This window comes from Netta rufina, assembly GCF_964035555.1.
Source record: "Netta rufina genome assembly, chromosome: 13".
Classification (NCBI taxonomy): Eukaryota; Metazoa; Chordata; class Aves; order Anseriformes; family Anatidae; genus Netta; species Netta rufina.
The window spans coordinates 20,083,289-20,109,782 of NC_140136.1; positions in this window are offsets into that span (position 1 = coordinate 20,083,289).

Consider the following 26,494-nt stretch of genomic DNA (forward strand, 5'->3'; position numbering starts at 1 on the left):
ATTCCTCTCCCAGCCTGTAGCTCTGCTTGGGGTTATTGTGCCCCAGGTGCAGGACCCAGCACTTGGCCTTGTTGAACTTCATGCAGTTGGCCTCAGCCCATCGGTGCAGCCTATCCAGATCCTCCTGCAGAGCCTTCCTACCCTCAAGCAGATCGAGTCTCATAAAATACTCCTCCCACCTCTTCTCCCACCTAGGCTTTTTGTTGTATTCATCAAACTTGTGAGATTTGGGATTTTCTTCCTTTTTTTTTATGTCTGTCCAAAATAAGTACTTCTGAAATCCTGTAATTTCACAGAGGTGGAAATCACAAGGACTAACAATGTTGCCTGCCCTCAAAACCTCAGCTCTCATTTCCTGTCATCCTCCTTTTTGAAGTCTGGCAAGTCTGTATCTGATAGCTTCCATTGTCTGAGAAGGTGCTCCCTATTCTCCAAGACAGTGCGAGGACCTTGCAGACTAAGTCAAACAATGGACATTTCTTCTGCTCTTTCCTTCTTTCCCCTGTAGTGTTTTTGCCAAGTTAAAGCACTAGTGTAGTCCTGCCTACTTGTAGAAGAGGCACAGAAAAGGATAAAATCAACCAAAGAAGTAGTAGAAGTAGCTGGGGACAGAGAAGCCTCTGCAATTGAGAGGACATGAAGGCTCTGAAGAGAAAAGACCTTTCTTTGGATGCAAAAAGAGAAAAAAGGAAAAACATTGAGATGAGGGGAGGAATGGGAAGGAATACTGGAGGACACTACAGAAGTGCTGATGGTATTGGGGAATATTAGGAACTCTGAGCAAGGTTGGGGCAAAGCCCCCCTGAGCTCATGTCTGAGATCTTCTGAATCCAATCTATCCAGTCGACATTTCTTAGGAGGCAAAACCTGTGACTGAGTCAATAAAATGTGGGGGGCATTTGTCTTTAGGAATGTACTCAGCTCACAAACCTACATTCTCTCTTCAAGCTCCACTTTAGGGAAGGATTGGCCATCCCAACCCAAATAATCATGCCTAACTTGTCCTGGGGAAAAGAATTTTGATTGGTTTTGTTAACAGCAACCTCCTGTGATATCACGATTGCCTGCATAGTAGCCTCCACTTCCAGATTTTGAGAAGCTTTTGCTTGATATGCTCTTCCTATAGAGTTGAATTGGATGATTATCTGCTGACTAGGGAGGTGTTTCCTAATCTCTGTCCACTGGCAAGTTTCTGGAGGGAAATTTGTTCTCTCCAGAAAAATTAATAATTAAAAAAAAAAAAAAGAGAGAGGAGAAATTAATTTTTGCAAGAATTGGAGTCAAAGTCCTCATTCTCACTCTTTGTTTTCACTCTGTTCCACTGTCATTAAAAGAGCATCATGCACTTTTGCCAAAGGAACAGGAAATCCCAGTGAGATGTCTAAAGCTCCTCTGCTGTCAGTGCCATTTCACCTATCTCTAGCCAATATTATCTTTGTTTCAGGAAAAAAGAACCATGGGGTTTTCCTGAGCTCTCATTCTTCTGTAACTCTTTGTGTGGTGCTCTCAAATCTCATGGCTGACAGTGATTCCAGGTGCCTGATTTGGCCCCTGCTTCTGAAATTTCATCACCTCCTATATAGTTTGTATTGTGAAGCCCTAAGTCATTGAAATCATAAAGTGAAATCTGATATTAAAACAAAAAGGTACAGCTTATTCTTTTATGAGACAGCTAATAATGTTCAGCCTTGACAGGGTTAAAAGGCAACATCCATTTCCCCATTATCTTGTTTAAAAAGTGCCTTTTTTAAAGTCCATATGGCGACTTCCTTTCGACCTGCTTTCCCATCCTCGTCTCTTTGTCAGGGCTGTCACTTATAAAGAATCACTTGACTTACAATAACAAGTTCAAAAGAAGACAGAATATAATCAGTTGATCCACGAAGAATTGAAATAAAGAACACCCCCACTGCTCCAGTTATCATTCCCATAGAGATAGTGATATTATTGATGTGATTGCTATGCTAATTTCTATAGAAAAAACTTGTATTTTGGAATTTGTTCAAAGAGAATTTCAGACACATCAAATTGGAAAATGCAGAGTGAATTCCTAAACTTTTTAGTATAGGCATGGGATTTTTTTTTTTAACATTGAATAGATCTGAACAACTATTTATAAACTTCACGTGAAGTCAATTGGAAAAAAATCTTGCTCATTTTTGAGTTATTATAGAAAGTTAATTTATTGCAGTTCCAGAAAAAAAAAAAAAAAAAAAAAAAAAGAGAGTCCTACAGTACCTATAGGATTATTAATATCATCCCTATAACCTGCAAGTGGGATTGGACCACAAAATCCAAAAATAGAGACTAGGGATTATAAAAGATGGGTACGTTTAAGTCCACTGTTTAGGACGAGCTAATTAATCTATACCCCTTCTTCTGCAATTCCATAGTCCCTCTGAGAATTGCCACAGACATAAACTTTTTTTTTTTTTTTTTTTTTCCTTGGACTCCTATTTTAACTAGAAGGTTTCAGCTTGTGATGTTATGCTTTTTATGTAGTAAACTGATTTAAAATGTATGCCAGTCATCTTCAGGGAACTCATTTCAGTCAAGATGAAACTAGTCTTACCTGAATCAATGTTTTAAGTGTCCCTGTGGCTCGGCATTTTGAATAATCAATCTGTCTCCATCGCTTCTTAATCATGCGCATCACAGTCTTTTTTATTTGTCAACCCTTTCTGATCCTGGCTTTTTGTTATTAACATGCCCCTAATGTCACATGCAAGCCTTTTCTTTAAAACAAGCTGCTCATTGGTGTATTTTGATACTTTTTATTATTACTAAATCTTTTTTCCCATAATTACACCACAATCATTATATAATCCCATAACAAAGAGTCTATTGAGGCACCATGCTTTTGTCAACTATGGGACACAGAATCCATAATTGCATTATTCAGCCTCTCTCCCCCCCTCCTTCCCACCCCCCCCCCCCCACCCCCCGCTTTATAGAAACACAACCTATTTCACCAGTCACATTTGCACCTTGTTTGCTTGGTTATATATTATTTACTAAATCGTTGCCCTGCGGATAAACCTTGTAAAGTTGCTTTAAAAAAGTTATTTGTTTGATAATTAAGTCCTGAAAACCCATCGTTTAATGATTATTCCGAACCCATAAGGCAGAGAACCTCCATGACGTTTTTCTCTAAGTTTAATTACCGTATGCTAATTTCCTTGCCTACTACGTGATTAATTAAAATCATATTTTCATAATCATTTGGCACTAGTATTGTTTTAGAATTATCATGATCCCCTAAATAGTGTATGTAAATAAAGTCGATTCTAATGGAAAGAATCAAAATGCAACGCTGAGGACCTTTATGTGTTTGTATGCATGCGATTGGCAACATAACTGGCTTATTTACATTAAATACGCCACAAGGTTACAGTGCAGATCAACGTCACTTTATCGCTGATTACTTCTCTTAAACGCCGGAGCGGTGACTGATGCTCCGGTCCCCCCGTCCACCGAGGTTTCCCCGAGAGTTTTTTTTGGGAGAAGCGGACTTTGCATAGTTTCGGGAGCAGGTAAGAGGGGCGCTTTGTGGAGCCCGCCGCTGCCCCCGGGGGCTCGGCGGCGCTGGCGGGGCGCGGGCAGGGGCGGCGGGGGCTGCGCGGGGGCTGCGCGGCCGCGGGGGCTGCACGGGGGCTGCGCGGGGCTGCGCGGACAGCGGCGCTGGCCGGGGGGCTGCGGAGCGGCGCGGGCTCCTCGGGGTGTTTACACGGGCTCAAGGTCACGACCAAGCTGCGCCGTGTTAAATGGTTTCTTAGTTGCTAGACAGGGAGAAAAAATGGACGATCACAGCCCATTCTTTGTAGATTATTATATCAAGGGTTCAGCTTTTGGCTCATCAAAGCTAAATGCCGCAAGACCTATCTAGTTGCTGTGAATTATGCCAAGACGACAATGGAGTGCTTTTTTAATGGTACAATGCATTTCACCTACCAGATAGGGGGAGTCCACGCTGAGAGATGGGGATGTCTTGTGATGTTGGGTGATCAGTATCAATGAAGGGGGTTATTCTGAAAAGAGACAGATTAAAATAAAGCGCTCTTTGCTCGGGATGTGCTGGAAGCAGTTGGGAGGGCTACCCGGAGCGGGCGGCCGCGGCAGCCCCGCGCCGCACTTTTCCCCCTCCGCACAAGAAAATGATCAAGTCAATCATGTGGACATGCTTCATTATTCATTGAACACAATCTTTTACAACGCTCCGTTTACGTGCGGGAGTTTCTTCTACGCTTTGCTTTAAATTTTAAGGTAAGAAAGACAAAGGTAAAAAGGGGGTTTTGGAGGATCCGGGAGGCTCCCGCGAGCCATCAAAGAGGCTCCAAAGTCAGTCTGGAGTGTGTTTTTTTTTATTATTATTATTTCTTTTTAATCAGCGCAACGGGGCCTGCGTTTTCCACCGTGATTAAAAAAATACAGTATAATTAAATATCCATAGCAGTGACGTTTGCAAGCAGGGCTGTCAGGGGAAAAGCAGAAAATAATGAAAGGAGCGGAGAAGCCATTGAATGGCGCTATAGAACTTAGCCTGAAGAAAACCCTCCGTTTTTCCTCTTTCTCTCTCGTTTCTTTTAAAACCGTTACTTTACAAAAAAGGAGCGGGCGGGCGAGGCGAGGCGACGGGAGGCGAGAGCCGGCGGTGGCCGCGACACCGGCTGGGGGCTGCCCGCCCGCTGGCCCCAGCCCGCACCGACCCTGCCCTTAACTTGCCCAGAAACTTTTTGTTTTAAAGGCTTGCTGAGCAGCAAACTTTGCCGAAGTGACTTTAACCGCGTCCCCCCCTCCTCCCCCCTCCTTCCCTCCCCGTCGGAGGATCCCGGCTAATCGGGGTGTAATTTGTAAACTGCCCCCCCCCCCCCCCCCTTTTTAAATCAAAGTTAGCTGATGCATACCATGTGTCAAACTTGTGAGATTCAAGTGCCTAAGAGACCTGCCATTTTGTGCTCTAATCGACCTCTTATGAATAGGAGCCGTGCATAATGCTGCGAGGAGCGTTGTGACATTCAAGTAGGCACTAAATGTCAGGCCAGGTCTCAGCCCTTGCGGGGGGAGTCGAGCGCGCCCGGCGGCGCCGCGGGGAGCGGGGAGGCACCTGCCAGCCCGCCGCCGGGGCTTTTGTCAGCGCCCGGAGAAAGTAACAGGTTAAGGAGGAAACTTAAATGGCAAGCCCCGGGGGGAGCGGCCCCGGCCAGGCGCTGCGCGGGGCTGGCGGGCGGGGGGCTCCGGGCGGGCGGCGGGATTACTGGGGGGACAGAAGGGTGTGGATTGGGGGGCGGAGGGGGGAAGGAGCGATTCTTTGATGGCGTGTAGGAAAAGAATCCAGCTTTTACTGCGCCCATCTGTTGCAGTGTTGCAGTTTTGCAAATAATTAATATATGTGTGTGTGTGCGCGGGAGGGAGAGGGCTGAAGGCAGCGGTGACGCCCGTGAACTTTAAACGCAAAATAAAAGGTCGTGAAGATTTATGCTTTTTTTTTTTTTTTTTTTTTTTTTCCTTGCTGTTGTTATTATTATATTTTTTTTTCGGAGGGGACTCCAGCCGCAAAGTTAGTTGCCGGTGTCCCCCGGCGCGGCGGCCGAGCCGTGGGGGCGCCTCCGCCGCCGCGCTGCCCCCCCGCGGGCCCGTGGGTGCCGGCGGCGGGGAGGGGAAGGGAGAAGAGGGGAGGGGAGGGCTCCGGCCGCCGCCTGCCTGCTCGGCGGGCATTGTTTCGGGGGGCGTGCGGCGGGGCGGCTGTGGCCGTGCGCTATACACAGCGGAAAGGCGATTTCCCAGAGCCCTTTTTTTCCACTTCAGCCGCCCGGCGGGTCGGGGAGCGCCGTGGCCCGGGGGCCCGGCTTGGCTCGGCTCGGCAGCGCTGCGCGGTTGCGGAACGGGCGCTGCGCGGGAGCGGCTGCCCGGCCGCCCGCGGCTGGAGCGCTCTGTGGGGCTGCGCTCCCCCCCCCCCCCCCCCCCCCCCCCGTGCAGTTTAAAATAAATCCAACAGGGGCCGTGTTTGCTGAGCTGATTTGACCGGTTGATACAGATACCAGCGGCGAGCCTCCCTGCTTATGTGGAAAAAGACTATTTTAAGTGTCATAATTAAGTTTAGAAGCCTTGTTTGGGCTCATTCACTGCTCGAAATAAAAAGGACTGGCTGCTTTTAGCCCCTTTCTGAAGGGGTTGGCTAAGCGCCTCTGCACGTTCGCTTGGAGAAGAATGTTTTATTTTCTAGTTTAATATTAGAAACTATATTTTTACTTGTTTAAACCGGATTTGATTATTCCTGCGGAGATTTTTTTCTCTCCCCCCCTTCCTATCACTCCAATCTTTGTTCATTGTTCATTGACTGTAGAAGGCTGCTTAGATGTACGGGGGGGGGGTTGGGGGGGGAGGGAGGGGGACTTTCTGGTTTGATGTTGAAATAGTAAACCTGAATGAGGAGGGTGGCTGGAAAAGTGGACATTGCAGCTTTAATTAACTTCAAAATGCTTCAGTGAGGACCAGAGCGTAGTAGTGACGTTGCCTCATAAATCTGTCCAGTACAGTGCGTTGCATTGAACTATTACAGTATCACCGTCATATTGAATATTCACTACCTATCCGGGAGCATATTTGCATAATTGGATCTTTTTTTAGATGAAACTTGTTTGAAAAAAAAAACAAACAAAACCAAAAAAAAAACAAAAGCCCAAGTGAAAACCGCGGAGATCTGCATGATTATAAAGAGTTCAAACATATCCGAAAAGTAAGTGACCTGCATAAGTACATCAATAGGTTAAGTGCAAATAAGATGAGAAGTGCTTCTGAAAGCTGTACATTCCCTATGTGGTCTCTTGGGTTATTTCTCAATAGCGGGATTTTTTTGTAGCCTCAGGGGTTTTAGATTTTCTGTCTGCTTTCATAACTTTTTCCCTCACAGTTCTTATACAAGGTGAGGCTTTTGTACAGTGCCTGTGTACCTGTAGTGATATTTTGAAAGAAAATAGATTAACAATTTGTAATTCATGGTGTTTGAGTTGTATAATTACAGCTGCTGTGGAAGGGGAATGCGTATTGCTGTTATGTTTGTGATCATCGAACAGATCATTACTAAATACTTCAGAATATTCAAAGATCGTGCGTGTGTGTGTGTTTGCGTATGCTTAAAATTTGACTTACTTAACTGAGCTGTTACTTCTTAAATCACATAGGTAAGTAGTTTTTTAATGTGTTTCTCCCCTCTCATTTCACTGAGGTTGAAGATTACTGAAGTAATTAAAAATGCCAGGAATTTTTGGAGTGAATTTAGATTATATGTGAAAGCCATCCCCTCCTAGCCGAAGGGCTGGCTTGCCATATCGCAGGTTTGGATCAGGCAGGTTTGGAAGTATTTTGCAAAATAAGATTCTGGTGTAGCAGATGCTGTAGGGACAAACTTGTGGAGCGAAAGCAGTTGGAAGCATTGCTGCCTCCTGGAAGGGGAGCAACGATCCGTGGGGATGGCAGAGCAGAAGTGCAAAGTCTGTGTGCAGCCCAAGCCTTGCCCCGGCTTTCTCCCCCCTCGCCGAAGGCTGCTTTAGTTATGATGTCATTCTGATAGTGGAGAGCAAATGTCTTCTGATTCTACCATTAAACGCCTGGCTGATTTGCCTGATAATGATAGCATTGACGTCCTGCTCCTTGACAAATGCAAGCCCTGTGAGCCCTATGAATTAACTTTTTTCCCATGGATGAGAGCTAGCTAGCTTTACGACTCATGAATGTAGCAGCGCTTCTTTGACAGATTACTTTGAACCTTCTCATTTCTGCAACAAAAACCCTTCCCCGAAATGCTATTTCAGTTTAACTGCTAGTAGACCCCTGTACAGTTTGGGCCTGATTTGCAGAGCTGCTGAGCACTCACCACTTCCACTGACTTCAGATGGAGTTGTGGGTGCTCAGCAGCTTTGAAAATCAGGCCCTGTGTTCAATTAAAGGTTAACGCTTGCTTGCTTTCTTCTTTCCTTTTTTTTTTTTTTTTTTTTTTTTTTTCCTCTTCCTTTCTTTCCTTTTTTATTTTTATTTTTTAAAATTGTAAAGTTAGTCAGCTAAGGAGGGCTCTATGATTTCTAGTTGTTATAAAAATGTTTGTAAATAGCCTGAGATGTTTGCCCTCCTCGCCTGTCCTGTTTTTCCCTTTCTGCTATCCTTTTTTGTTTAATTAATCTTCTAATGGATGCACTGTTAATATTTTAATCTTTTGAACAAAAGAATCATAAATGAGTTGTTTAAAGTTTTCAGAATGTTGTAGAAAGAAAATGTCTCCAGTTTGGTAACAAGTGCTTAGAGAATCGGTTGCTGTTTCAGACCATGCACTAGAAGGGACTCTTGGTACAGCTGATAAAGCCTGCAGTGGGGACACTTTCCTTTATCTGTTCTGTCCTCAGATTTTGCTCGTGACTATGAATTTGTATCACTGCAGGTAAATGAAATTTAACATGATTTATTTTTTTTAAAGTGCCGCTGGCTTAAAGTTTGTTTTCATTTGCTGTTCAAATGATGACAATTAACAACTGCAGATGTAAGAAAGGTTAGTCCCTCTATTACATTTGCAGGAAATGCATCTAGAATATTTGCATGCTAAAGCTATGTTTTGCAAATGAGGTCGTGAAGATACAAGTTGCTATGACAGAAATACTGTATTAAATGTGACTGTAAATTGTGTAGAAGAAAAAGGAATTGTTCTAAGGGCTTTTTGACTTCTGAACATATTTGAGCTCTCTAATACTCAGCAAGTTGGCTGGTGCTGTCTTCACTGAAGACTTTTATATAATGAAGAGGCTGATTGTCGTATTTTTGTCTGTGCTAGAGGCCAATAGCCCAACCCATTCATTATCAGGAGAGAGTAGCCTGGAAGTTGCAACATCAGGACCACTGCTTTGCTTGCAGCAATGAAGATAGGGCTGAGATCAGAAATTGTGAACTTCAGTACAGAAAGCTGACACATTCGGTTGTTTATCCACCATGGTAGCCTTAGGTGACCAGAGTTTTGCGTTAGAACAGATGTAGAAAACCCACCAGTCCATTAACATGGATTGTGCTTATTCCCCCGGAAGCACAAGTTTCAGCAAGCGTAGGAAAATCAGGAGAAGTCATTTTTCCAAATGTTTTTGCTTGAAGTTGACTTTGAATTGCACAGGTGTTTTTAGAGTGCTTTGACTAGATAAATAAATAAATAAAATGCATGGGTTTATATGAACTTTATAAAAAACAAACAAACAAACAAAAAAACGAAGAGAAACCATAAATAGATTTATTTTCCCATTTTGAATGAGGACAGTTACAGCTTTTAGTATCTTCTGATTTAGTGTGGTTTGTTGGGAATTGTAAGCAAATTTAAATTTTAATCTCTGAATTTCTCTCAGATATCTGATTAGATGTATGTAGGCTCTTCATACCGCTAAAAGCAGGATGATACTGAAAAGCCATTTTTATATCCTCTCATTCACACCTTGCATTTTTTTGCCATATTCTTTGCCCCATCTTCTTTGAGGCATTTTGTGCATCTGCTTCGGAGGTGCAAGCAATTCGTATTCAGGGAAGGAGGACATAGATGAAAAAATAGAATAAGTATTCTTTCTTTTATAGAAACATGAATAAACTTATTTCTGGAAACTGTAGATGGAAATCCAGATTTCTCTAGTGAAGACACTCTGGGCACAGATGTTCACAGAACAGGAAAAGAGGATGAGTTACTGAAAGAAAAAATGTAAAAGTAAAGTAATTCTGATATGTTTAATTAGATGATCTTAGGGTTATTGTACAAATGTGTGGCTGTAATTTCTGTTTTTGTGTCTGAATACAGAATGTGAACTTTTTCTAACTAAGTTGCTGGTCAGGATCAGACCTTGGATAGAAACAAGTGAAAATTGTAACGATCTGATGGATGTTTGTTGCTTAACATGAAATAGATGAGTGGTGCTGGTTTGAATTTGAGTGGATCACAATAACTGCTGTGACATTTTCACTCCTATTGGCAGGTTAAGAAATGAAGCTAAGCACTGAGAGATGTGAAGTATCTTTTCAGAGACAGCAGACATCCGGATCAGAAAAGAGGCACAGAAATAGGGTAGCAGGGGGGCATTTGGACTGCCTCTGCCCAACTGCACCAATGCTGTGACTAAACACAGTCCCAGAGAGAAAATTCTTCCAGTAGTCTGAATTTGGCACCTTTTCCTTATGTTTAAATTCACTCTAATTTTCAGGTGCATCTTACTAGATAACCAGATGCATCCAAAAAAAAAAAAAAAAGAATTATAGAGGAGTAATAATAATTAGCCTCATTGTTTGTGTTTTTTAAAAATTGTAAGATGGGGCCTTGAAAGTATTTTGAAGTCACTGTTTTTAGAGGTCTTAATCTAAATACTGTATGATGTGAGATTGTTTTTTAAAGAGAAGGGTTCATTAGGTCAAGTTGAACTATATTAAAGACAAACAATTTTGTTATAATCTGACTGTCTTTTAAACACAGATGAAGAAAACAGTACTAAAATAGCCACGGCAGCCTCAGTATCTGATCTTTTCTACATCACGCATTGCAGTATTTGAGACTCATATAACTAAAAGCAGAATTAGGTAATTCATAACAAATATTTGCCATGCTATGAAAAAAAAGCAGTGCTGCCTTTTGTGGTAGGATGTTAACGGAGAATTCTGCAGGTTACAATGCCTGAAAATAACGATGGTGGCTTAGACAGCACTCTCACCGCGTGGGGTGAACAACAGAACTAGCTGCCTCAAAACCAGCTGCTCATTCTTGTATGTTAGTGTTAAATTGCCCAGCTGTAGGCATCTTGGGCTTCCAAAGGGAGCTGGCACTTGCTGGGAGGGTTGAGGTCGGTGGAGTTTTCTGCCCGCTCCACAGCTCTGAAAATCAGGCAGCGGTTCTCCCAAGTGGGCTACCCACAGTGCTAGGGAAATGCTGCTGTGGAAAATTTGGCCCTGGATCAGTTTTATCGACGGGAGAACAAAAAGGGGGGGTGGGGGTGGGGGTGGGGGGTGGGAGGAAGGAGAGTACAAGCTGACTTTTGCCCACTGTGGGCTATGTAGCAGTGGGGGAAACCTTGGTTGCCTGTAGTGGGGGCTGCCCGTGGCTTGTGCTCTGCCTCGGGGCAGAGAGTGGGGCCTGGGCAGGCAGGGGTGTCCCGGGGAACTTCCTTGCCTTCAGCCTCAAATGGGTCAGGGAATCACAGTACGAAGTTACAATTAGCTGTTCTCAGCCTAAATGTGAACTTCATTGTAATTTCTTCTATAACATTTCTTTTTAAACTGTGATAAGCACTGTTACAAACTTTTTCTCCTGTTTTATGCCTTTGGGATGTTATTGCACAGTCGTTGTGGTTCTTTGTGAGGAAGGTGGGAGCCCTGCTTGAGCTCCTTGATGCTACCAAGGGGTCATCACAAGTCCCACAGTCCTACTCAGTGACAACAGGGCTGTGCTCATTGCTTCCTTGCTCGTCCTGGCCCCTACTGATCTGTGACTTAACACATGTGATAGTACAGGTTGCAGGGCTGGCCCTATGTTTATTTTGTGAAATGGCACCGTGATTTGTATTACTATTGTTTTAGGTCACTCTCAGAAGTTGGTCTCCATAGATTTGTTCAAACATTGTTACCATCAATCTTGTCATTGGTATATCAGTAGTAGATATAGATAAATACAGATATGTCCCTTTGATCTAAAATTTATAAAAGCATGGATAAATAGGAAACTTGGGCAGAATTACTTCATACAAAGGATAATAAACATATGGGATAGATTACCAGCAAGGAAAAGAGAAATGAGTTGAAGGGAAGCCTGGGTTTCTTTCTTGAGAAAGAGCTTGTGAGAGTCAGGGAGAAGAAAGCAAGGAGGTGTAAAGTCAGGTTTCTGTTAACGATGACTAACATGGTGGGTTGGATGCTCATGTCCTAACATTTCTTTTGGTAGCACTTCATGGATGGTTACATTTTATTTTCATGCATGTTTGTTAACATTGGCTCTGTAGGTCTATGAGTGTTCCTGTTTTCTTCAGGGATGAGTAGAAATGTTAAAACATAGGGCAGTGCAAAATTTTGTTTTTGATGTCAGTATTTTTCAAGGTGACAGAAAAAGTATCCTGTGTTGATGGACTGAATTAGGGACGAATCTTGTCTTCTCTGGAGTAAGTTTATAATTGACAAAGGAAGCAGAAACAGCCTTCTGCTCTAGGAACAAGGAGTTTTTGATAGATATTTGTCCTGGTTAAACCACAGTGGTGCTGGAAAAGTTCTGGAAAAAAAAAAAAGGCACATAGACAAGCTCTCTTTGTTGTTTCGTTGTTGTTTGCCTCAAGAATTTGCATGAACATTTCTGTAGGTTTCAGTCCATGACTTCTGAGTTTTTCGAATGTTAGGTGTTGACCCAGTGTTGGTAAACAACTCTAGTTTTGAAACTGTTGCTACAGGTATCTTTTCACTGAAGCATTGTTTCATTGGAATGTACCCCTGCATTTTTTATGTAAATTATGGGTCTCCTCTCTGAGTAAAGTGCACAATATTTGTTTGATTTTTATGTGGTTTCTAGGATTTAATTCTGTTCCTCTTATTTCAGTTGGGACAGGACCAGGTCTGTAGATAAAACCTCCTTTCCACACCAGGCGAGTCTCATGTGATCCCTAGTTTCACTGCAAATACAACGTGCAATTCCCCTGATTGTAAAATTAGTGCAAAGCCTGGTGTTCTCAGAAAGCATGTAAGATCCTGCTTCATTAGTCCAAGTACAAAAAGAAATCCAAACTTTTGAGTTTATAAAATGCAAAGGTTATGGGCTACTGAAAATTGAAATGTATAATAAAATGACTTCATTTACCTTTTAAAGGGACCTATTCTTCATTAACTTATTGAGATTTTGCTATAGGAGTGTAATTCCTCTTAAGGCTAATAAAATAATTGGTAGAAGATATCCCAGCATCTTTATTAGTACCATAATACCAGCTAACAAAACTCTCCTGCTCTAAATACTCCCCTCCTTGGAATTTACCATAAAATTTATTGCAAAATAGCTCAAATATTTTAAAATATCCTTGAATGTTTTAAAGAACAGGAGTTCAAACATCTTTCTTTTACCTGAGCACAGAAAACTATACGTATGTGATAAATGAACATGCTATTAATTAAATTGGCAGTAGGAAATCCACAACCACTTCTGGATTAGAATTTCAATCTATTGAATGTTTTGGTAGAGTCTTTGGCATGCTAGGTGCTTTCCAAATATAGAAGTATAGTTTCTGGCCAGAATGAGCTGGGGTTTTCTTCTCACAGTTGAAAAATGCTAGTTCATTAGTTTGCAGCAACATGCTGAATCTTCGAAGGATTTCTGAGGTCCACAATTGAATTTCAGCTCAAAATGAAAGAGTTGCATCTCTGCACTTCATTATGGACTGGTGATTATGAAATGCACCTGGGTCACAAGAGAGCTGGATACAGATCGTTCCTCTCATATCTGATTTGAATCAGCTTCTTCAAATCAAGTTTTTCGCATCCCAGGTGAGCGCTCTAATAACCACACTTTGGCTTTTCCAAGGTGGGTCTTTTTGAGATCCTGCTTAAGGCTATTCCAATTTAAATAATAATTTAATTATTCAGTAGGTTAGAAGAGGGCTGATTCTTGGCTTGGGCACTCAAGTGTGATGTGAGAGACTGGGTCCAGCTTTGTTCTGTTGCAGAATCTTGTACCTGACAGCACTGAGAATGATACAGTGAGAGCATCTGTGTTCATAATGCTGTTTGGCTGTCTCTTCCTTCAGAGAAGTTGTAAAAGCCATAATGAGGAACAAAAGGAAATTCTGAAGTCTTTAAGTGATGTGGGGAAATTGTTCCCTACTCAGCTCTCTACCTTTCTTGTAAAGTTTGTGATCCATTGTTTATAAAAATCAGTTGTTGAGGGGACATGTCTTGGTAACGCAGAATGCTTTCATCTCAAAATGAAGTTTTGTTGCCATTGTTTCATTCAATGGATTGTGTGTGTGAACAAAACTGATTAACTGATTTTCCCCTGAGCACTGAGCATCCAGCTGTAGGAGGCACAACAGGTGTAGGGTTAGTCCCTTCTCCTGTAAAGCCTTGAACCTCTGTATGATGCAGGGTTTGGGGATGGCTCTTTGTCCTACTGTGAGGTGGAAATGCCATGTTAAGGCCACGGGCCTTAGGGATACAAGGCATACTGCTAGTGCTCCATCCCTCACAGAGAAACTCGTGTGAGATGTAAAAGACCTGTGGAAATGGGAGGTTTCTCTGTCAGATTTTCTTAAAAAGGGTAGTAAAAACATCCTCATCCATAGAAGGGGGATCTGCAAAGGGAGGAAACCCTTCTTTGCCTGGAGTCAGAAATACTTATTTTGATAGCTTCTGTCTCCTCTGTCTTTCATTCTTAACTTCTCTGGCAGCGCAACTCTGGCAGATCCCATGCTGTATTGGTTGGTTCCCCTTCTGGCTGCTCTGCAACAGTGGTGGATGGGAGCCAAGGGAATAAATATAGCTCCAAGTTCCAGTAGTAACCCCCTGCCAGACTTCTACACAGAAACCTGGGAGGTCACTGAGGGAATGAGTGATAAAGAGTTTGGGCAGGCCCAGATCTGACTTCCCCAGCAGAGAGTATTTCTGCAGTCCTAGGGAAAGGGGAAAAGGTGCTGCAGGGCCCCACCACTGCCTTTGTTTCTGTGCAGAACTGAAAGGATCTGTAGATGAATTTCAAAAGCAGTTACCATTGGCTGTGTGGTTTCCATGTGAGTTTATTAAATGTGAACATTTTTATATATAAAAATAACTTCACCATTTTGTTATTTCCTTTTACGTATTTCACTCTGGTTGGAAAAATGAAATCAATCTAGTCAGCTTTTCATCAGTTTCTCTCTGGCTGTCATGCAGTTGCACAATGCTGCAGCGCTTGGCTAGCAAAAATGTTTACAATGAAAAATTGTTTTCAATGGGATTAAAAAAAGTATCATGGAAACGTTTTTATTGATCTTCAATTTTTGTGCTTTTTTTTTTTTCTTTTTTTTCTACAAAACCTAAACTACATCAATGGTGTCCCTCTAATTTGATGCTATATTTTCTATATATACTTGCATTGTATAGACAGTATATAATCCTCTGTCATGTAGCACAAAAAATGCTAGCTTGAGTATTTCTTATGAATTGGTTCAAAGTCTGTGGAAGTCCATGAGCACCTTACAGTTGACTTTTTGAAGTCAAACCCTTAATCAACTGTCTGTAAATATCTGTTGTAGTTGGGTTAAGCTATCTCCATTGTTTAGAACTGGTCTGAGTTGCTGTCATCTAGTAATGCTGTGACATCTCTTCCTACAGCTGAGACAGATTTGGGAATATATCTTCAACCCTTACAGACCTTTGCTGCCACTGGCACCCAGTGAAATTTTACATGTGATAAAATGCATAAAGTCAGATCCTTGGTAGATTAACTATAATAAGGTACTTTGGAGTAAAATATTGGCTGGAGGTTACCTTTTGCATGAAAGCTCTTAATTTCTTTCTTTCCTATTTTTTATCATTATTATTATTATTATTAGTGATGAATGTTTAATTGGTTTGGATTTTAATTTATTTTGCTTTCTAGTATAAATGGCAAAGAGCTTTTTCTGGGGAAACTGCCCAAATCTATGGATATTGACAACTGCTTTACGAATACAGGGACTCGGGCAGCATGAGAAAGCATCGCACCTCTCAAGGGGTGGCTGCTGTTAATAACAGAGCTGTCTGACATGAGCACCCAGAGCTTCCCTTGTCCCATTTCCCACACTGCCTGACTTCTTTCCTTCACTCAGTTTCCTTCATTTGCCAGCACAAGCCTTTGTAAAGAGGAGAAATGCATAACCTTGGGTACTCTTTGAAAAGTGGTAGCCTTCCTGTTAGAGAATCATGAATTTCACAGGCCCAAGCTTGTAAACACTTTTTCAATGCTTTTATGAAAATTGACCACTGAGTTCACTAATTGAAAACCTTAATGAATGTTTTAATGACCAGATCTATAGCCATCTGTGACTTAGTATCCTGTTTTCAGGTGTGAGTTGGATCAGTCAAATTTAGCTTGCTTCTAATTGAAGTCATCACCAGACAAGCAAAAAGATACTGTTTTATAAATACGATTTTCAAGCCTCTTTCAAATACCAACTGTTGATTAGCTACTTCTCACATTATGACACTAAACTCACTGATTTCACACGCAACCTTTTACTTACCGAATGCAGCTTTTGTAGTGTATTCCCATTCACCATTAAGTTAAACAACTTGCATTTGATGAGGTCTTCTGTTGTTGGAAAGAAAGGACGTATCACACAGGCTTTTTCAGTGACAATGGCAGGGGTATTGCAATTTATGATTTACATTTTTAATAAAACCAGGTAGATTTGAAAACTATTTACACATGTATAGTCTGTAATGTAACACAGTTTTCATTCAGCTGCTCTGTAGCTAGTATGAACATTTAAAGTAGATTTGATGCCTCTAAAACAGTCTGGCTGGTGCATATTCTTCAACTGCATGACATTTGTTCATGTACCTCTTTAGAAGATATTGATGTTTTTAATCAGACAGGGACTATTTTTTCTGGGTATACTTTGCTTTGACGAGATTTTCTGTTGGGAGATTGGGCTTTTGAAGAAGTGTTTCATATATTTGAGTCAAGTAAAATATTACCTATCAGAGCGAGAGACCCTCTTATGTTGCTCCTTTACAAATACAGATTTAGAAATAAGTCCTCAGTTTTTATTGTTCATTGTTATTATTACGCATCATATATCTTTTACTGATTGTGCTTTTATTCTTGATTTAATTATATTTGTTATGGAGCAAATGTTTTACTATTTAAAAAAATCATGTCATAATTCTGTGGTTTCTGATTTGTGAATGAAAATACCCCTGAACTCCCAAACTCCCAAATAACTTTTTTTTTTTTTTTTTTTTTTTTAAGTGTCAATCTCTCCACTTTTCTCTCTGATGTTTGTGGTGAGGCTGAAAAAAAGAAAGAAAATAAAAAAACATAAACAAATAGAAAGCGAAGCATTGGCATTCAGCATGCTGCCAGCTACATGTAGATGTACCAGACCTATGTATCAGAGCAAGAGTTTAATGACAAAAAATTTTTTCAGGGTCCCTCTGTGGCTTGCCACAGTGCCAGGAAAATGTTGTGAGGAGGAGCAGAGCTGGCAGATAACGTGAGGAACAGTATTGGATGTGCCTTTTCAGGCTTGTTTTTTTGACAGCATTTCCTCCTTTTATAATCACCTCTTTCTTGAAATAGGAAATCAGTTAAAAATCAGACCTCTTCTGCCTTCTGCCTCTCTTAGGACTCGTGTGTATTTTTTTTGTTTGTTTGTTTGTTTGTTTTGGAGATTTGTTCAGAAAGCATTATCTGTGTAAATGGAAGTTCTGCTAGGCTTGGGAGCCATTTGTACCTTTTTCTGGGTCTTAGGTGTTTCTTGGTTCTGTACTTACAGAGTGTAGAATTTAGTCCCCTTCAGTTACTTCCATTTAGGATTTGCCCCCTGTTGAGATCATTATTTAGTACTAGGACAGTTTTTATATGTTGAGTAGGGATCATTTATTTCTATAGAAATAAGAGGACTTAACAGCAGTGCACAATCTATATGCAAAACCCTACTAAGATAATTTGTACTTAAATGTGAACAACATTAATTCTAAACAATTTTCAGCCCTTATTTAGTCTAATCATTGCTGGACATCTAAGTGAAGAAGGTTCTTCTAACTTATTAGTTTATTATCAACTGTATTGCCAACACTTAAACCCTTCGATTAGGTAAACCAGTTACCTATTATTCTATTAGGGCTTGCTGCTCTCTGGTTAAGTCCATCGTGGAACTCCTGCTGCCTAGGTGCAGATGCCCCATCCTTCTATAAGAAGGTGTATGTGGAATTTGGCTACTGCACAAGGAGGATGTAAATATAGGAATTACTGAATAATACTTCAGTATTTTATAGGATGCCTGCATGTATTTCTTAAAACTGTATGGTATGAAAGTATCTATAGAAGGAATAAATGTGATTATCTTAGAGAAATCCATCTAGTAAGACCAAGAAGACTTTGAAATAGTCTCTTTTTTGTTGTTGTTGTTTGTTTTTTTGTTTCTGTGGCTTACAAGTTTAAGTTTTCTGAGGAAGCTCAGGAAGGGTTTTTTTTTTTTTTTTTTTTTTTTTTTTTTTTTTTAAGCAAAAGTTTCTGTGGCTTTTAGGAGTTACTTAGTGTTTGTGTGGAAGACTGTATGCTCCCTCAGCTGTGAATGGTTGGTGGTTCTCCATTGTTTGTTTCATGAATCAAGTTTCCGATTTATAAACGTGCTGTTCACATACATGTAAATAATGTCAATTAAAGCTGTCCAGAGAAAAAGCTTACTGCTGTGGTGTTATATGACTCCACGTATACTTCTTCAGCTGATCTTAAAATGAACATTTCTATAGTAGCATTTGAGTTAGTGTGGAACCAGTGGCATTGAAATGTACTTAGTTGTTTTACTAAAACTGGATGCCAAGTGTTAAAGCACGTGCTTGGGTCTATGCTTAGGTCCACTATGAACTGTGGAAAATTCTCGTCACAGTTCTCTTAGTTCAGGAGTTATAATTTATAATGCTGGATCTAGGAGTTAAAGCACTTTGAAAGCCCACAAATTCTCCCTCCCCATTTGTTTTTTAATCTCTGTTGCTCTCATCAATAATCCATATGATTTCAAAAGTCATATGTGGTCTTAAAATTGTTTCTTAAATTTGCTGGAGTAGTAGTTCTAAAAAATATGGTTCAAAGGAATAATACTTTAGAATCATTGTGGTCTTGAATTACAATTAAAAGAAGATGTATTAAATATAAACAAAAGTAGCATTCATACAAATGTTAATTAAGCTCATGTCACAGAGCCTTGCTTCTTTGTGAAGAGCAGAAAGGCTCTTCTCATTTTCTTGTTCCTTCCACTGAGACTTGTTTGGTGGCCTTCTACCACCTCCTCTCCATAGCAAAACTGCTTCAGACTTCCAAAGTGGCCATTCTCATAATCTGCAACTAGTTGTGGCTCTGTAGCTAAAAAGATGGGCCTCTGAAGCAGTCACTGTGAGGGTAGCCTGTACTGGCTAAAGGAAGAAGAAGTGTGGAAATCATAAGACTTGTAGGGAGCTTTATACCTCTGTGATCAGGCAATGGCAATGTGTGGTGATATGTACATGGGCAGTGCATATAGCTAGAGGCCAAGACTTGGGCAGGAGCTGGAAGACTGGTGCTTACTTCATGCTGGTGAGGTGGAACATCAGGGGCATGGGGACTGCCAGCCATGGTCTGTGGTCTGACTTGGGAGCCCTGGTAAGGAAAAGGAAGGTGGAGAAATGATGGGAGAAAAGTCTTTTACTCTATCCCAGGAGAATGTTAGTTGGTATGCATTCAGATCAGAGCAATCTTACACTCTCACAGGTTGTTCTGAACTAATATTTGCTAATTTAATTTTCTTTGCAGACCTTGATATCAAAGTCGCTGAACTTTCCTTTTTTGCTGGAACTTGTGGTAAAATAAGAGATCTATACCAAATATTGAAAAATTAGCCTTAACAGAATGAAAAAAGAACATGCTAAATATCCTAAGTAATGATATAAATAAGGTGCTATGTCATTCTGCCCACCCTCTTTCATTCAAAACCAGATTATGTTCTTCATCTCTCTAATGGCACTATTAGCAAAATCATATTGGAAGCCAGAACCTTATTTGTGATGTTGTTTCTCCCTTGGGGCTGATATTGAAGCACGGGCACAGTATAAAACTTCAGAAAGAAGGCAAATATCAGCTACTTTTAGCCCAGGATTAGCAGTTAGGACTCTTGAGTGTCATCCGAACATTGATTATTTGTCAGATAATGCAATTACATTTAATGGAGGGCACTGCTTGGGAGTTACATAGTTTAACTAGCACGTTTGGTCTTTATGCATTATACCTTGTTCCCAGTCGCAATGGAAACAGGAGTGATGCTTGACACTCAGTTGCGGTAATATTTTTCCAAAGTGGTTGCATATCACAACACCGACAAACCCCACAAAACACCTGTTGTGTGGTCTTTGCTGCTGAGTCGCATTTACTTTCCTCACTGGGAGGTGGAAGCTGCAGAAGAGTGGTGCTGGAGAATGGTGTCACACATTGTGCGCCTGTCACTGAGCTGACACACTTGCTATTGACTGTGACATGCCATTTACATGAAACCATTAGGTGCTACTGCAGCTTATGGCACAGTATAGGTTATGCAGCAGATTGCAATCCATTTTTGTCTGCATGACAGACCAGCCAAGTGAAGCTAGAATCTGAGTCCCCAAATTTCAGGGTTTCCACTCTCCCATGAAAAGAAAGGAGGAAAAGAACCTAAAATGGTTTAAAATGTCAGAGAAGAATCCTGTCCCTGTCCTTAGGTGAACCTGGATAGTAATAGGGAGGGTTAAACTGAAGGTGTGTGGAGTCCCTCCGGTTGTGTCACCTGCAGACTGAACAGTTCCTGAACGTTCACCATAGGAGCCGGAGGTACCATATTTTAAATGCTCTGATATCACAGTGATAACTATAATGTAAATGCTCCTTCAGACAGAAATGCAAATTTAATTAAGTGTCTGAACTTGGTTTATTCATGATAAAACAGTTTGGCTCAGGCTTATTTTAGATTTTGAGTATCAAAGGGATAGCCTTGGCTTTAGTGACTCTTTAGTCTTCTAAGCTGCATTTGCACATTTCATCCTGGAAGGGTCTTCTGACATTGTGACTTAGTTTCTGCTACCAAGTGCTAAAGTTATTCAAGAATGGCTACCTTAAATATGGAATTTAAACCATATTCTTGAACTTTTCATTTATTTATTTAAAAAAAAAAAAAAAGGCAAACCAACAAAATGAAAGAAAAAACACAACAGCAATCCTTAGGAGTTTGTTAAGGCTGAGCTACCAAAACTAACCAAAGAGACTTGCAGCGGAAATATTCAATGAATTCCAGTTGCCAGCTGGGTTTTCAGATAGAACAATGGATATATAATAACGTACTGGTTCCTTTGACTGTTATTGATTGTACAATGAGAAGTAAGAGATTTGGGTAGAAACCTAAAGAGAGGGATGAAGGTCCAAATGCAGCTCCTTGGCAGTATGCCACTTAAATCACAGGCTTCTAACTTGTCCCATCTGTAAGACTGGAAGAAATGTTTCCCTCCAAATGGGAAACGAAACAGCACAGTTAAATAAAATGTACAAAATATATTTAGGCATTTATGTATTTAAGTTGTCAGCTGGAGAATTTTGGTAACTGCATGTACAGTTTTGAAATCCTGAGCAGGATGTCCAGCAGTGGCAAAATGTGTGGATGAATGCTGTTCTGGTGCATCCAGATAATTCATGTGTTCACGGGACTTAATAGTCAGCAGGGGAGCACTCTCAGACATGGTTAATGAAAGTGGCTGCACCTCGTTCAGATCCTGCTGGAAGCTTTGCTCTGCCAAAGGTGTGTGCCTATGGGCACTTCATAAGCCTCACCCCTTTCTCCTGGCCTTGGACTTAGTTATAGTGAAGAGCTGAAAAACTTGACATCGTTGTGGTTTTGGCAAAAGTTGGCTGTGTATGAATATCTCTGTGAAGGCTGCTTCTGTGTGCAAGCTTATTTGGTTATTTGAAAATCTTTGAATCTGATAGCTGAATCATTGCCTCATGCTTTGTAAGCTATAGCTGAAGTTCTGTATATGTTTTGGAGATAATAATATGGCTTTATGTTTTTATTTTTAATGTTTGCTTACATTCATCTGGGAGCTACCATAATGACAGAGAAATTGTGTTGATTCCATGAAATAAAGTTGTCCTTTTGTGAAAAGATTCTAAAATCACGTATTTCTTCAGTGCAACCTGGTGGAGCACCACGCACGTTGTACAAATGAAAATGTGCTCTCCTCAGCTGTCAGTGCAGTATGCTGAAAAATGAGCATATGAAGGCAATTTAAGTGTTGAACCTTCTTTAATTCAACACATCATTCAGTTTCAAAATAGTTAAGTAAATTGTATTAAATAATTGTAAACATTCCAAGTAGTCATCCAAAAGAAATTGTGTTTTGCATAATCGTAACTTAGGAACAAAATATTAAAATATAAATCAAGGAAGAATAAGAAAAAAATTGGTAAACAATGACAATACACTTTAAAATGCTCAAATACATATCCGTAGTAGATATTTGACAATTTTTTTTGTGGTTATTTCAGATGCTGTATAAAATTTCAGGCCAGTGAATGTTAAAAATACTTCATATACCTTATACTACATCCCTTTGAATGTTTATTTTCTGAAACTTGAAAGCTGTGTGCAGTATGACTTCAGCAGTGCAAAAGGCTTCATTCTGTAAAGTGCCTAGAAATTTGTTATGTGATCAGTTATATAAATAGGCTTATTGTTTAGAAAGTGTCTAAAACGAAGTCTGTCCTTTAGCAATTTCTTTCTTTTATTAAAATTTTAAAGACGCATATTTCAAAACCAAACAAACCAATTCCAAAGGGGTCTACTTTTCTTGTTTCTCCCAAAATGTACAGTATGTTCTAACAATTTAGACTCCAGTTAGGCTAGTGGGGAGTCTTTCATTAGAAAGCACACTCTAGCAAAGCATGTATTTTTTGTTAAGAAGCAGTGAATGATATAATAATTGTAAAGGACATCTACAGTGTAACGACAGTTATGTGTTTTTCAAAGGAAAATGCAAACAATAGGTAAAAGAAAGTAAAATCAATAAAAGGACATTGTATGAATATATCTGGTCCATTAGTTACAGGGAAATCTATTTTGTTCAATTGGAAATCACATTCAGCTTATGAGGTGGATAAATAAAAATGTTATGTTACGTAGTCCTTTCTTCTTTTGAGCTTAATGGCAATTTTGGATGAAATGGGACATTGGGATTAAAGCCCAAATTAATCATTGTGCAGTACTGTTTTCATCATGCTTACTTCCAGGTAGCTTATTTCCACCAAGTAAATCATTGAGGGCTGTTTTCATTAGATACGGTTCCTGTTTTTTTTTTTTTTTTTTTTTTTTTTTTTTTTTTTTTTTTTTTTTGTTTTGTTTTGTTTTGTTTGTTTTTGTTTTTGGAGGGGGGTGGGGTGGAGAAGCAACCCTCATAAATCAAATATTCCTCCATTTGAAATGGGAGTACATTTCCACCTGTTGAGTTTTTACCTGAAAAAGTGTCAGAAATTTGCTTTTTTAACTTCAGTTCTCATTCCTTCCTCCTGTTAGAAATATTGTGTAGTTTGGAGAAAAAGGCATTGTGAGCAATTGCATGTCTGTAGTTCCCTCACAACCCCAAATTTGTGAGGGACAACTGATTTCTGCACTAGAATTTCTGATCCCTGTGTGCCAATTGTTGGTTGATTAAGGTCAATGATCACACTTATTCAGTACTTTTATCGACTTGCATCATGTGATAGAAGTGATTGATTTAAGCACATGATTGCTAATTTTCTATTGTAGCAGTTTCTTGTATGGAGCCAGATTTTACATTACCAGGAGTTATTTATACTGCATTTAAAAGCAATTCATTTTTTTTTTTTCCCCTTACAGGTAATGCTGCCATTGCATACATTCAGAATTGCATATTTCACTTGTGGGAGAATGTTTTTGCCAATGTCAGATGTATCCTTTGTTTCCAGAGATCTTTGGATAGGCTGAGATTTCAAATACTAGATAATAACATGCAGTGTGTATTATTGATGTTGTCTTAATTGTCTTATTGACAACTCACTTGCACTTGAAGAGGCATGCTAATATCAGACGTTTTATGAGATTGCATATATTTTCATGACTGGAAGCCTTAGCTACAAAATGATTTAAAAAGAGTACAACTGTTACTCATTAAAACACATAGAATTTTATAAATGTGTTTTTTGGTCTACATTCTGCATCATCACTGATTGGTTTTGTTAATCCAGTCTCCCTACCCTTAATTTTCCTTCACTAGTCCCTAATTAAGTTATGCATTTACACTGGCTCCAAAGCAAAGTGCCATGAATCACCCCCATTACCTGAAGGGGAGAGGAGGGAGAAAAAAAAAAAAAAAAAAAAAAAAGCTTATTGGTATAGAAGAGCCTGGAAGATATCAATATATGCTCATATAAAGGGGAAACACAAACTATTTCCTTCTGCAGTGGGAGGAGGGGGTGTAGAAGAGAGCATGTATTGCATACAGCTTCAAATGGTAAACTAGTTATGAACATACTAATTGTGATACTCATTTCTTATTTCTGGTGAAGTAGGTTCATTAAGATGTTGGAATAGTTTAGTTACTGTTGTTCTCTTCTAAAGACCTGTGAATTAACTTGTGACATTGATAAAATTTAAAATCAATAAAAATAAAACTACAGTTTGTATCAGCATGAGCTGACAGATGTAGACATGTATTAGGGAAAAATCTCTTGCTGAGAATGACTGTAGCCTGAAGTATTCTATGTATGAATGATCCAAACATATTTTAGATTTCTCCTTCAGAAAACCTCCGGTTTGGACACACGGGCCTCTTTGTGTGTCTGTCAGGATGAAAGGACCAGTTGATGACATAACTTCTATGAACACTGTCTTCTGGGTGTTCTTTTCTCCATCTCTCACAAGGACTCCATCAGGGACTGTTTCTTTCTAGTCCTGTTTGAAACATGAACTCCTGGGTTTCAGTATCACAGTGAACTGTGTTCAGGCAAAACCTATTGTGTAGACTCTGCACATAGTTTCCAACCCTTTTATTCCTGCTAGTGTTATAGGCTTTGCTGGTGGATATACAAAGGAAGGAGATGTTCTTCAGGTTGACTTTCTTCTCCTGCTGGTGTAATGACCTCTTTGATATCTTACAGCAACATGGGTTTCTCACCCAGGAGATGAATAGTACAGTTCTGTTCATTGATACCTTGCAGTTTTCCTTCAGATTTCTTTTTGAGATAATGAAGTGAGTGTAAAGAACCATAAATTCATTCTGCAAAATACTTTTTAGAAATTGGCAATTATTTGTGTCTGTCTTCCAGCTCACTTCAACATGTTTTGAATTGCTTTTGCAGTTAAGCTTTATTAGCCACTTCTTAAGGCCAAAGAACGCATACTTCTCTCTTATCAATGGGCTTCTGTGGTTAGGTGTTTTGTTAAGGATCTTAGTGACCTTCCCAAATTTTGCTACATTTAAACAGTCTCCATTTCACCTTAATAAATCAGTAAGAGATCTGACTCTTCATATTTCTGTAAGGGAAGAAAAGAGGAAATTTTTTTTATCATATGTTAAAAAAAAAAAAAAGAAAAGAAAAGTCAATTAAATTTTATATGCCAGTGTATCCTTTTAGATCAAAATAGGGGAGCAAATTCTGTCTGGTAGAATGTACCACTGCTCCCAAAACACTGGTGCCATCTGGCTCTAGAACATCTGAATTCAAAGCTTTTGGTATTGATCTTAATATCTTGATGTCATGTCTTTATTCTTCTTCCTTTTTGTTGTTGCTGTGATGAACATGTTGTGGCTAGGGTGTCCTATAAACCCTAGATGCAGTTCTGGGTCCAGAACACCCACAGGACGTTCAACACTACTGTGTACTGGAATAGCTCAGAAGTGACCTCTGCATGCTGTTATCCCACATTGTGAGTGTGCAGATTGGCCACATCTGAAGATCTTTGTGCTTGATTTCTAAAATAGATCAAGTAGTGTATGCCTGGAGCAAAAGGTGTCCATCTGTGAAATATGAGCTTGAATGACCACAATATCTGGAAAAAAATGGATGACACCTGAAAATCAAACTTGTTGATAAAACACTGGACAGGGTTTTGTTCCTGCTTCTTTTACTGACTTTCTGCATGACCTTGGGAAATTCATTAGAAGGTGACTTTTACAGGTACTGAACACCTCTTGCTACTAATGAGTCCTGTGGTTGCAGTGGGGGGCAATTATCACCCCTGAAGCTGAGGCAGTGCTTCTGTCTTTGTCTACTGAGTAGGGCAAAAGGATTTTTACTGCCTTTGAGAAACATTATATTGTCTATTGTTAAGAAGTATATAAATATGTCTTTGGTTTAATAATTTGCTTAGAAAAATGAAGGAGATGTGATCTGGCTGAAGTAGTGTAGATGGAGGAGTGTTTTGCCATATGCTTGCAACTTTGGGTGGAGTGGTGTTTGTTCACCCTGCTTTCCCCAGATGTTCAACCTTATATGTTTCTGTATTGATAGTCATATGCCATATTCTTGTCCCCTCACTCTGGTCAAGCCTAAGCACAGATTCTGCACCCCATGTTCCCCCTGCAGCTGTAGTCATGTCTTTGAACAGAGGGGCTCTGCTGCTGATCACTCCCTAACCAAAGCAGTTTCTTTACTTGACCCCTTGTTTTGGTTTCAGCCACATAGCTCACAGAACCTGTTGCCGCAGTTTCTTCTTTGATACTGTCCCCCAGAGTTTTGCAAAACTGATCTTGCACTTGGCAATTTTGCTCTTGA